We start from the raw sequence: 12,788 nt of genomic DNA on the forward strand, positions 1-12,788 counted from the left end.
CTGTGTGACACAGTCTCCCTTTTGCTTATTCATCATACTTGCTTTCTAAGTGGCATGGGAGTGGGATTGTGTCTGTTTTGTACTAACTCCATGACCTACAACCTAACAGACACACAGTAAATATTCTTTCCAACAATGAACAAGTTAAAATAATAGATGGGTACTCTTCTGATTATACCAAAGAGCTCTTATAAATCAATGAACGAAAGAACAACACAATTAAAATGAACAAGGAAACTGAATAACAGTCATAAACCAATGAGATATAGATAATAAACACACACAACACATTCAATCTTGTTTATTTAAAAAAGGCAACTCTAAATAAATAAATTCTATCCATCAAATTGATGAGAGTTTTGTTTTATTTTGTTTGGGGGGGTCCAAAAAACACAGGGTATTTCCATTCTTGGGCATGGGCTCACAGGGCTGGGCAGGGCAGGAAGAAGCTCTCATAGAAGAAAGAGGCCTCTCCTCTACTTGCCAGTGATGAGCAGGTTCTACAGCACCACGGTGACTGAGTCCCTACGGAGGAACGTCTTGGAGATGTAGCCATCCTTGTTGACAGGCTTGGACTTCTTGCCCTTGCTGCTCTTTGGGACCTCAGCCCACTTCTCTGTCACATTCTCCAGCGCCATGTTGCAATGCCTGTCAAAGGCCTTCACCCGGCCCAGGAGCTTCTTATTGTTGCAATAGTTAATGAGTACTTGTGTGTTGTGCCTGACAGACAGTGTGAGCACTGAGAGGAGACCTGTGTTGAATTCCTCCTCCTCTTCCTCCCGCTTCTGCAGCTCCTATGGGGTCACTTGGGTTCTCACTTTTGGGTTTATTGAGGAGACTCGGGGTGGAGATTTTGCTCGCAGAACACTCCCGCCTCCAACGCGTTGCCTACCCTCTGGAGTAGAGTAATCTAGATGTTTCTTTATTGAAGAATAAAGTAAATATTGCTGTGGTTTGAATATTTCCCCTGGAAAACACACATTGAAAGTTAATCCCTGGTCCAATACATTAAGACAACATTTCTTAACCTGTAGGGCGAGAACAACCCTTTCACAGGGGTCGCCTAAGACCATTAGAAAACAGCGATTTACATTACAGTTCATAACAGTAGCAAAATTAATAGCTATGCAGTAGCAACAAAAATAATCTTACATTTGGGGTCACCACAACATGAGGAACTCCATTAAAGGCGGCAGCATTAGGAAGGTTGACAGCCGCTGCATTTGAGAGATGAGGCATTTGAGAGCTGTTTAACTCATACGTGGGCCAGAGGGATACATCCAGAGTCTTTCCTCTTCCTATAATTTATCCCACACAGGAGGGCAGTGTGAGTGTCCTCACTCCAAAGGACAGATCAAGAAGATGCCATCTTCCATACGAAACTATCAAAAAGATGCCATCTTGTATGGGAAACTATCCCTCTTCTGACATCTTCCAGCACCTTTATCCAGAAGATCCCTCAGGACTGTGAGAAATAACCCACTGATGACAAATTAAATACTACCACTAAAGAAATCTAAATTGTTATGTTGTTGCGGTAGATTTGTTTGGTTTCTTTTGTTGCAATAAATAGAAGAGTTAAAGGCAAATTGGGGAGGAAAGGGTTTATTTGGTTCATACTTCCTAACCCATACATAATCTATCCCTGAGAGATTCCAAGGCAGGAGCACAAGCAGAGAAGGAGCCCCGAGGAGGCAGGGACTGAAGCATAACCCTGGAGGAATGTGGCTTACTGGCTTGTGCAACATAGCTTCCTCAGTTACTCTTCTTGTACAGCCCAGAACCACCTGCTTTGGGATGGTACCCCCTACAGTGGCTGGACCTTCCCCACGTCAAGCAGCAACCAAGAAAATGCCCTGCAGACTTTCCCATGAGCTAATGTGGTAGAGCAATTCCTCAGGTGAGATTCAGCCTTTCCAGGTATGTGTAGGTCTGTGTCAAGCTAACAAAAACCATGACAAGCAGCCTGAGCTGAGACAGACCTTTGCATACAGTATTGGTGGAAAGTGTAAAGTAACCTTGTCTTTTCATAATGTTTGCCAAAATCTGAGACAACTATCTTATGCAAATGTGCAGTAGAATTTTCATTCACAAGTTTGATTATGCTAGCAAAAATCTAGATTTAGAGTAATATGAGACTTTAATTAAAATTGACACACCCATGCAAGGAAATGGTTTAGACTCGTTAAAACTCAAGAGAAGACTAGATACTTAGATCTGTGGTAGAGTGCTTGCCTGGCATGTGGGAGGCCCTGGGTACAACCTTCAGGACTCTAAAAACATTTGCAGTGGGTTGTAACTAGTGCTTACTGATGCAAAATGGTTCCCATCATAGCCAACATTCAAGTGATGAACAAAATGCTGTGTGCATGGGTGGCTACATGCTAATTGAAGCTTTCTAGGAGGCTGCATAAGAAGCTGTTAAAATGATCATTTCTCTCGTGCAGTTCCAGAGTTTGGAGAGAGTTTTGGTTGTCATTGTAAAATATTTCTTATTCATTTTCACAGGGCTAAAGATTGACCCCAGGGTCTTTGCCTAAGACAAACAAATGTGTTCAATGCCCAGTTCCACCACCAGCCCTGGTTTGTTTTGTTTTGTTTTGTTTTTCCTGTAGTGTCTTCTTTATACGAAAGGCCTCTTTGTTTTTTGAAGAGAGGAGAGATGGACCTAATGCCAGCACGCACGCAGGAACCCACGAGCAAATTCGCGCATCCCGAAACCTGCAGGACACAGGGTTAAAGCAGCTTCGTATTGTTTAATGGATCCAGGTTTATCGCTTAAAAGCTTTGTTTTCAGAAGGCAAAAGCAACCTGTCAAAGTGGTTGATTAAGTGCTCTCAGCCTCCCACATACAAATACATAAATTCAATAATGGGAAAAAAAAACACCCAGGCATTTGTTTGGCACTTTGAAGACAAAGCGACCAATCAATAAACCACTTTTGAGCTCTGCACATCTTCTTTTCAGACAGGCACTGTGTTTGGGGATTTCAATAAATAATTCTATTTATTCTTCTATGTACCTACTTACTGTCTAGTGCTGGGTAAGGTCTTAGAAGAAAACAAGCTGGGACCTGAAGAGCCGTATAAACACAAAGGCCATGGTCACAAAAGGCTTAATGGATGAATGAAGAGGCGGAGGCCACAGGCAGGATTCAAGCTTCAAAACCAAAAACTAACACTTTTCTTCCAAGAGTTGGCTTTTGAAAGTAAGGTTTTAATAGCCCCATGCATTCCAGTAAATTATCACAAATCAGAAGTGCTGCTGTTAAAATGGACCCCTGGGGCAGAGCTCCTTACCGGACCTATTTGAATTCAAATAGACAGGAAAGGTATACAGAGAACAAAATACCCAACGCCGTTGCCGACACGGCTTTCTGACGGTAATTAACTGTTATGTACTCAGATATAGGAAGATGCAGTGACTATTTTGGGATCTCGCAGAAGATGCTAGCACAGGAGACTCCCTCCCCTCTGCTCACCCTTTCCTGAGTTATTATGCCCATTACCAACCCCATGTTGGAATCGGAAAACTTACTGAAATGCAAATTGCGCAGAGCCATTTATCTGTGACTGAAAATACCTCCGCGTTAATAGAACTCCGCTGATGAGAACTAAACAAGCGAGGAGTGGTGCCCAATTTACAATGGGCCCATTTAACTACAAGGACTGTACAGCATGAAGTCATGAGTAAAACCCCAGTGGGAAATGGAGGGGAAGATGAGGGATTGCATGGAACATGCTTTGTTAAAAAGGAAGGGGACCACGGGAGCATCACACTGATGCTTAGTACACTGGGCACTTAAGATTGGTGAGGGTAATTAAGAATTTCAAGTCGTGTTTCAGCCTCTTTGCCCACATGAGGTTTACAACTAGACGGTTCAATTTACTTTATGATATAAGGTCTCTTCTATGATTTCCATAGGAAAGTATTTCTTTATCAACCTGTCGCGGTACCCGATATTCTCACAATTTACAGATCTGAACATCTTGTGTCCAAAACCTCTCTCTCCACTGAGATGAATAAATCTCAGAGGAGAATGACTCTTTATCAGCTAATCCACCGGGGGAAGTAGGTATCCTAAAACTGTGGAACAATATAGAAGGAAGAGACTTGAATGACACAGGGTCACCCTCCTGTCCAAACTGACAGATGAGGAAATTGAGGTCCAAAAATGTCCCAAAATCACAGAGCTAAGGATTGGTCAAATGGCTCAGTCGATAAGGAGCTTGCCATGCAGGCTTGGCAATCTGAGTTCAAGGCCATTTACCCATAGTAAAGAAAACCGATTCTGAAAAGTTGTCCTCTGACCTCCACATGCACACCAAAGTATATCACAAATGTTCACTCATGTGTGTGTGTCACACATTATAATAATAATTATTATTTTATTATTATTTATAAAACCACCCTCTGAGGGTTGGAGAGGCGACTCAGGGGTTAAGAGCACTGGCTGCTCTTGCAGAAGACCAGGGTTCTGTTCTTAGCACCCATGCGATGGCTCGCAGCCATCTATAACTCCAGTTCCAGGTGGTTTCATGCCCTCTTCTGGCCTCCACAGGCACCAAGCATGCACATAGCGCACATACATATGTACAGATAAATACTCATACACATAAACTAAAAATAAATAAATAAATAAGAAAGAAAGAAACTGCCCTCTCACGTTTGAATATATCTTTTTTAAAGATCATGACACTGTTGCTTGAACATTGCTAAAGCTCAGTGCTTCAATCTCCCTCACCAGGGCTTTTCACAAAAAAAGCTCACCACAGCACACCTTGCTTTATGGCACAGCCCCCCAGGCTTTCCTGGTTGCTCTCTCTTCTAAGAGGAAATGAGATGTCTTGTTGTTTTGGTTTGGTTTTCTACTGAATTCTGAGGCGACAAAGTAGATATTAATTAATGCAACTGATTAAAAAAATATTTTAGGCACACGTTAACTACGATACTTTAAATCATCATCTGTTATGGTTGATGCTAGGCAGAAGTCTATAGGGGTAAAATGCTGAAATTAACAATACTCACTGTCCTCTTGACCCAAATCTCTACCATCCACCGATGATCCCAACTCTGGCAAGGTGGAGTAGTCAGCCATGACCTTGGAAATGTCCTTGGCCCTCACTATGTGACAACCCAAAAGATCCTTTCTTTCAATTTAAACTCTCTGGTGAACCAAAGGCTTCTCTTAAGAGGAATGTAGAGATGATGGTGAACTTTGGGGAACATAAAAGGCAGAGCTGGGTCTTCCTAGTGGATCTTCTTACTGATCAAGTCTAGAGTGGAAGAATTTCTATGACTCCTCTTGGTAAAAACAGGAAATAGTCACCATCCTGGCTGAGCAGCTGGATGAGTCATTCTAGAGGAAACAGAATGGCATCCTGTTGCCTTTCCTTATGCATCCTTAGCTCCAGGTGATGAGCTTTTAGGGGCCTAGTGGATTCCCTAAGTGCCTATTGGACAGCAGAGGAGGCAAAGAGAATGGGAAGAATTTGAGAGTTAGGGAAGGGAGGGTCTAGCCAGACTTTTGAATGTTTCACCACAAAGAAATGACAGATGTTGGAGATTATAGATGTGTTAATTACGCAGTCATTATGTATCATATATATGCAAAAATCACACTGTACTCCAAAGATTTGTCCAATGAGTATGTATCAATTGCAAGTAAAAGCAGTAAAAAAAAAAAAAATTTAATTAAAAGTAAACTTTAAAAATCAAAGGAGTGGGGTTTGAGAGATGATTCAGTGGTTAAAAGCAGTTACTGCTCTTGCTGAGGACCTGGATTCCGTCCCCAGCACCCATACAGGATTGCTTACATCTCCTTGTAACATCAGATCCAGGAAGTCCCACACTCTCTCCCAGCCTCTGCAGGCACTGCACTCATTTGCACACACAGCCCCACATACAAAGATAAATTAAAGTTTAAAAATCAAAATAGCTTTCCTCTTTGAGAATGAGGCTGCAGTTAGATGGCTTTGTACCTCACAGCTCGGTAGTATTTTCCTTCTAAATGTATACAGCTCAAAAGCCCTGGAATCTTCAGAGATTAATGTGGAAAGCTGTCACCCAAAGTATTGAACCCAGAATCTCTGGTGAAGATGACACTGCTTTTCTTCCTTCCCTGTTCCCCAGCCACAGTGGCAGATAGTTACATAGGCATAGGCAATGTGGAGAGAAAAATAAATAAAGATGTCTATGGAGTAGAAATACAATGACTTCAGAACAGGATAGAGACGGAAGCCAAGAGCTAGCTGGGAGCAGAGTCCAGAAGCCAGCGGTAGGGTTGCTGAAAAGACAAGAACACAACGGCTCCCGCTGTCACATGGAGCCATAGCCTTGTGGAAACACAGGGCCTTGGTAGAGGGGAGAAGGAGCCAGTCCTCAGCTGAGGTGAGCACTGAGTTTTCCCCTGTTCCATGCTAAACAAATCTGGAGCGTCCACTAAGGCCACCAGATGACAGAAGTCCCAAAATTCTATTATAATAAGATCTAGTTCGCTACCTAGACAAGAGTGAGCGCTTTCTGAGCCTATTCAATCAAAACCACTAGGGACAAAACCACTGCAACAAATTGAAAGCCTTTTTTTTTTTCAGTTCATTGTTATGTGGGAGACAGCACCCCTGGGACGCGTAGGCGTCTCACCAAAACATAGCAAGAAATGGAACTGGTGTGGGATTGGAGGAATGCTGTTTCCTAGGCAAAATGTAAATGAGGGGGTCTGGGGTTTTCTTTGGCCATCCTAATGACATTTAAGTGAGCAGCTCAGGGGTGGTAAGTACACTCACACTGTCCTACAGCCTTCACCACCATTCCAAAGCTGTTTCTCTTTATCCAGCTGTAGGTCTGTGCATTACCCAGTAACTTGGGTTATGGCACCTCCTCCCAAAGCAAACCTCAGCAGACATTCCACCGAATCTGACTACTCCAATACCTCATGAAAGCCGAATCGTAGAGTCTGTCCTGGTGCTGCCTGGTTCCTCTGAGCAGAATGTCCTCAAAACTCATTGACACTGTAGCATGCTTTAGATTCACCCCCACCCCCTGTGTGTATGCATTTTACTTATCCATCTATGATAGACACTCTGACTTTTTCCCCCACTTTGGGGCTGCCAAGAATAGACGCTACTGTGAATACTAGTACACAAATATCTACTTGAGCTCCTGTTTTCAATTATTTTGATTCTCTACCACGAAGTGCAATTCAGGATCATGTGGTAATCCTCATATAGAATTCTTGGAAGAACGGCCGAAGTGTTTTCCACAGTAGCTGCAGCATTCTACAATGCCACCAGTCGCCTGTAAGGATCCCAGTCTCCCCGCATCTTTGTCAACACTTGTGAGGTTTATGTTTCAGCCACCCTAGTGGGTGTGAAGAGGTATCTCTTGAGGAACGAAGAATGTTTTGAAACAGGGCTGCAGGGAGGACTCAGGGGGTTATTTCCCTGGAAACTGCAAAGTTGAGTTAATGGGAAAGTCTGTGTTCAGGAACCTCTTCCCTGCAGCTCCCTACCTAGCTTGGAAATAGAGGCTGCTTCTCCGCGCCCTGCCAATCTCCTAGGCCAAATGGAAAGCTGCGTTCTGACCGATACACTTTCCAACTGGAACTGTCCTACCTGTAATTTAAGAAAACAAGCTTTTTCTGTGAACAAGTAAAAGAAAAACCCCTTCAAAGGTAGGGGTTGGGCGATTCTTTACAATGATGGCACATCCTTGGGAGGAATGCCTGTTGCTGCTAACTGTGCAGTCGACTTCATCTGGATCATTTCCCAGGGTGAAAAGTAGTTGCCGCCACACACACACTAAGGTAAATTTTCCTTGCTCAGCACCAAAGATACAGCAGAGAGAAATGAGGAGTCACAAATAAAATCTTCCCTGCTTAACCTGAGCCCACCAACAGATTTACAAGGCACATAAAATGTGAAGACAAGCGCGTGGCCACATAGACACGAGATGAATGCCTGCTTCATCAGCCAGCAGGGAGCTTGGGATACAATCACTAGCTTTCCTCCTTTTCGTTCTTTTGTTTTTAGAGACAGGGTTTCTCTGTGTAGCCTCGGCTGTCCTGGACTCACTTTGTAGACCAGGCTGGCCTCGAACTCACAATAGTCCTCCTGCCTCTGCCTCCCTGAGTGCTGGGATTAAAGGTGTGAGCCACCAAGCCAGGCTTACTAATGTTTTTAACTTTTTAATCTCATGTTGGGGTTCGTAAGATTCCATAATCTTATGGGGCAATTCAAGAAGCCATAAAACTACAATTTGCCTTCCAAAGATAGCGTGACCCTGTTCTTTATTATTGTCTCTTGTATTCGTCTCTGAACAAAACATCTAGAGACCAGGGACAATGCAGCAAGAGCATCCGTTCTTCAGTCACCACTGAGCAAGGTTCTCAGAACATCTGGGGGGGGGGAGTCAGCTAGAACCCACCTATAGTGTCCTCTTCTGCAATCATTTTGCCCCTATAGGCTTTATTTTCCTGGAGAAAGATACTTACATTTTTCTTAATATTTTGTCCTTTCTCCTTTAAATAAAAGGAATGAGTGGGAAGCCTGAAATGCCAACTGCTCCATTTACATCCATCCATCACTGCATAATTAGCAATTAGCTGAACACAACAAAGGGAGAGCCTGCTATGAACACCTCCACACACCATCCAGACAGGGAGACCATGTTCATTCCTTCTTCCTGAAGTGCAGACTGGGAACCATCCAAGTATTTAGCCAAAATATAATACAACATTTAAATGAGCAGCTTGGAAATGAAGAGGAGGAAACTTCAGACAGTAAAGTCAGGACTTCTTTGCAGACCTTTTGTGCATTGGGGTTCAGCTCTCTGGTCCAGGCGGACTTCCCAAAGTTGCTTTCACAAGCTGCTTTTAACAAAGACAGAAGCATTATTCTAAGCGAGGGCTTCAGACCACAGGCAACAGTTAGCGGCTGGTGGGGGCTTTCAGGCTGAAAGATAATATCCAAGAAGGGAACAAATTGCTCCGTTAGCTTGATTTCTTCCATGCTGAAAGCCAAGCAGGGCTGGCCTTGACTGGTGTGGAGGGAAACCAGAACCAGTGTAGCCTCTAAGTTTTGTGATTAGCGTAATAATCACTCTGCCCCCTAATTTTCCTGTCATTGTAGAAACTATACGCAGCACTCAGTGAGGCCACAAATTGCTAAGGAACGCTGTGCGTGAGGGAAATTCTCCCACTGTGCAAACGGAACACTTCCCACCCTAAAATTAGTGCCCTCCTCATGACAAAATGAAGTAGGAACCTTGCTATGCCTACTGGGCTGTATAAAATCAGACTCATTTCAAAGGGACTTTTTTAAGGGGGAAAGCTTTTCCTATTTATGGTCCCTCAAAATGGGAGTTGCCATGGCCAGGTCAAACCAATGGGATGAAAGATTGGTCACATTCTCTCTCTCTCTCTCTCTCTCTCTCTCTCTCTCTCTCCTCTCTCTCTCCACGTGTGTCTACATGTGTGTCTTTGAGTCTCCGCATGTCTGTGTGTATGTGTGTGTGTGTGTGTGTGTGTCTCCTCTGCTCACTCCCTGTCTCTTTTTTTTCTCCTTTAGAACCATCTTCTGAGTTGTCAGGGCATAAAAACCAGAACAGGTTCCTCTCATAGTGTAAATGGAACATGATTTTCTACACACACACCCCCTTTTTTAACCACCATGATTTGAAATTTACACTCTATAAAATGCTCCCATCTACTCCCACCACTTCTCCAAAATCCACTGTTCCTAGTTTCCTGAACTCCCCAACCTTCTCCAGACAGCTTGTCCTGTGTTGTCAGGAAAGATAAACAAACACATGTCACCTAGATCCAGCTCTTTGCTCACTTGAAATCATGTCTTCTGACTAAACTGTGGAGTTAGAGATGGTTGTGAGCCACCATGTGGGAGCTGGGAACCTAACCCAGGTCCTCAGCATCACGGGCTCTTAAGTGGGAGCCACAGACATTCTTAAGAAAAGGAACAACTGCTGAAAATAAAAATTAAAAGTCTCAGACGGCAAGAACAGGTCATGTTTGGGATCACCTGTGTTGAGTTTCAGGGTGGAAGCTGAGAAAACTCCCTTCAGAGACAGAAGCTTAAAATGCAAGTTTTATTTTCTGAGCTCAGGGAGGCGGCCAGTTCGGGATCTGAACCGTGTCCCCAAAGGGAGATAATACAACAGTTTTAAAGGATGGGAACAGGATCAGGGAGGGCTGTTGCATTGGCCAATCACATTTTGTTCCAAGTGGTCGAGCAAGAACGTAAACGTGGGTGACTGGGCCTTTCCAGGTCACCTGGATTCAGGACCCTAGACTCAGCTCTTTGCAGTCGTCTCCTCTCTTGGACTTTGTCCTCGAAGTTAGGATGATAAGGGAACAAAAGAGTAGGCAAGCTTTAAGTCAAGACAGACAACACATTTCCAACCTGTGTGCCTTAGTTTGGATAACAGATAATGGCAACTACCCTCTTTACAACCTTTACCGGCTAACAGACAAATATAAAACACCTGAAGAAGCAGGGTAAGAGCTGGGTTCCAGGGCCTAGGGGATCTATTCGCTCGTAAACTCCAGCCTTGGATGAGCTTTCAAGGAAATCTCACAACTATGTTAGAGTCATGTGTGTCTTTTCTGCCCTGTGAGAGCTGGGGTCCCACTAAGCAGGCATAGGAACTGTCTAGACTCTAGATTCTAAGGTGGCAGCGGCTTCAGCCACCATCCTCAGAAAGGTAAGTCTTCTTTGGCTACCAGTGGGGTCTCTGGTGACTTCAACTTCTTGATGCATTTACTGGAGGAGTCCACAAGTAGTTAGCTTGTTTGTTTGTTTGCTTTTAAAAAAAAAAAAAAAAAGGCCTCCAAGGTCCCACATCTGCACCCAAAGGACCTTTCTAGTACAGGCTTTGCATGCTGCTCTCTACATTGTGTACAGCCAACGGTCTGAACTCCAGAACCCAACGCCTCCCCCACTTCTGCCCGGGGCCAGACAAGTTTCAGAGTGCAGCTAGAAAAGTGGCTAGAGACCGTCCCTCGGAGACACCAGCGTGCAAACAGTGGTCCCACCAATGGAATGAGCAAGGTGCTGTCTTTCTCTTTTGTTGTCATTTCATCATCCACTCAGGACTTGAAATGACTTTCTATAAGGCCCTGAAGATTGAACTAGGTATAGATTGATAGTGTGGGAACAACACACACTTCAAAAATTCAGATTAGGCTGTTCCTTTAAATCAAGGCCAATATTAAATATGTTTCTCAGTTCTTCCTTTTAACTGTGCTTGCCCTGGTTTAAGAGGCCTGGGGGGACTACATTAAGCTGACTTGTATCACTGACTAAGATATAAGATACAACAGTTAGCCATACATCAACTTTAAGAGACATTGACCTATGAAAGTCCTGATTCAACTTCTGCATTTTGTGTTTCTCTTGTGCTTCGGGGTCTCTCTTCTCAGCTCTGATAGTTTTCTAGCACTTTTATCGGAACCCCTTAAATGATTTAGGCCTCCTCAAAGGTCCCTTCCCTAACCCAGACTTTCTTTCCCACCTAAGCCAGTAGTTTTCTGTGCTTAATGCTCAGTAAAACCATCACAGAGGTTTGCTTTTGCTTTTCCTTTGCTTGATTTATTTCTGTTACAATGACAAGGCTCCCCAGCCCCTAAGACAAATGAATCAAAATTGTAGGAGTATTATCAGTGTGTTAATGGTATTTTGAAGGCTCTAGAGACTTCTACTATTTACCTATTGTTAGAATCACTGGCCTAGACAATATCAAGTATGTTTAATAGCTCTAAAAACCCTCTATTCAAGTGCTGAGAAGATGGCTCAGCAGCTAAGAGTGCAAAGCACTCTTGCAGATGACTCAAGTTTAGTGCCCTGGACTCACAGCAGCAGCAGCTCAGAACACCTGTGACTTTACCTCCAGGGGAACCAGTGCCTCTAGCTTTCATAGTTATCTGCACGCCTGTGCAGGAACACACATGCACAATTAAAGGTCAAATTATTCTTGCTCTTTACAAACCAAATATATTCATTCTTTAACCCCACCTCGGTTGTGCACTGTAAGAGAGCCTCCTGATAACAGTCCACATACCAAGGATTGGAGTCCCCTCTGCAGGGGAGAATAATAATAATAATAATAATAATAATAATAATAATAATAATAATAATAATAATAATATTCTGATAGTTCACAGGACATCTAAGCAATGGACTAACCTGGGTAGAAGGAACTCAATCCATAGTCTTTTTGGAGCTTAGCAAATGTGGAACTGAAGTCTCTCCGACCCCTTGGAAGTCTTCAGCAAGGTGCTGAATTGTCTTTGGGTTTCCTTCAGTGCTGGGGCAGAACCAGGGAGCATGCTTGGCAAGGGCGTTGCCTCTCAGAGACTCCCCCAGCCCACTAGAGAATGTTGATGTAGAGGAGTGGTGGCTGGAGTCTCCTTGATCCTGTGTTGGGGTAAAAATTGCTTTATTGGGTCTCTTCCTGTTGGCCTTTAAGTGCTTGAAGGATCCAGTTGGCCCCTTAAAGTCCAAAGAGAGAAGAAAGAAGAGAATGACACTGTCTCCAGAACACTTCATTTAGTATGTGCAGTATCCCAGAGCTACGAAGACAGACTGAAATACCGGAGACTAGCCAGGCCCCATGGTGACAACAGTACTCAGAATTAGTATTCCAAGCAGGGTGGCTCTCACCTGCTGGTCCAAGCTCGCAAGTCTTGAATCAGACACTGATATAATTTGAATAAAATAAAATAAAAATCTGTTTGTTTGTTTTTTTTTATTCCCGAACATGCCAGTTGTTGTTTT

At 43.6% G+C, this 12,788-nt stretch overlaps 1 pseudogene; it reads right to left on the reverse strand.

The window, feature by feature from the left end:
• Window positions 1-364: 364 nt before the first annotated feature.
• LOC129666301 (small nuclear ribonucleoprotein Sm D2-like) lies at window positions 365-9,008 on the reverse strand (annotated as a pseudogene).
• Window positions 9,009-12,788: the final 3,780 nt, after the last annotated feature.

Source organism: Psammomys obesus, unplaced genomic scaffold (assembly GCF_907164565.1).
Source record: "Psammomys obesus unplaced genomic scaffold, mPsaObe1.curated_primary_1811, whole genome shotgun sequence".
In the NCBI taxonomy this organism is placed as follows: domain Eukaryota; kingdom Metazoa; phylum Chordata; class Mammalia; order Rodentia; family Muridae; genus Psammomys; species Psammomys obesus.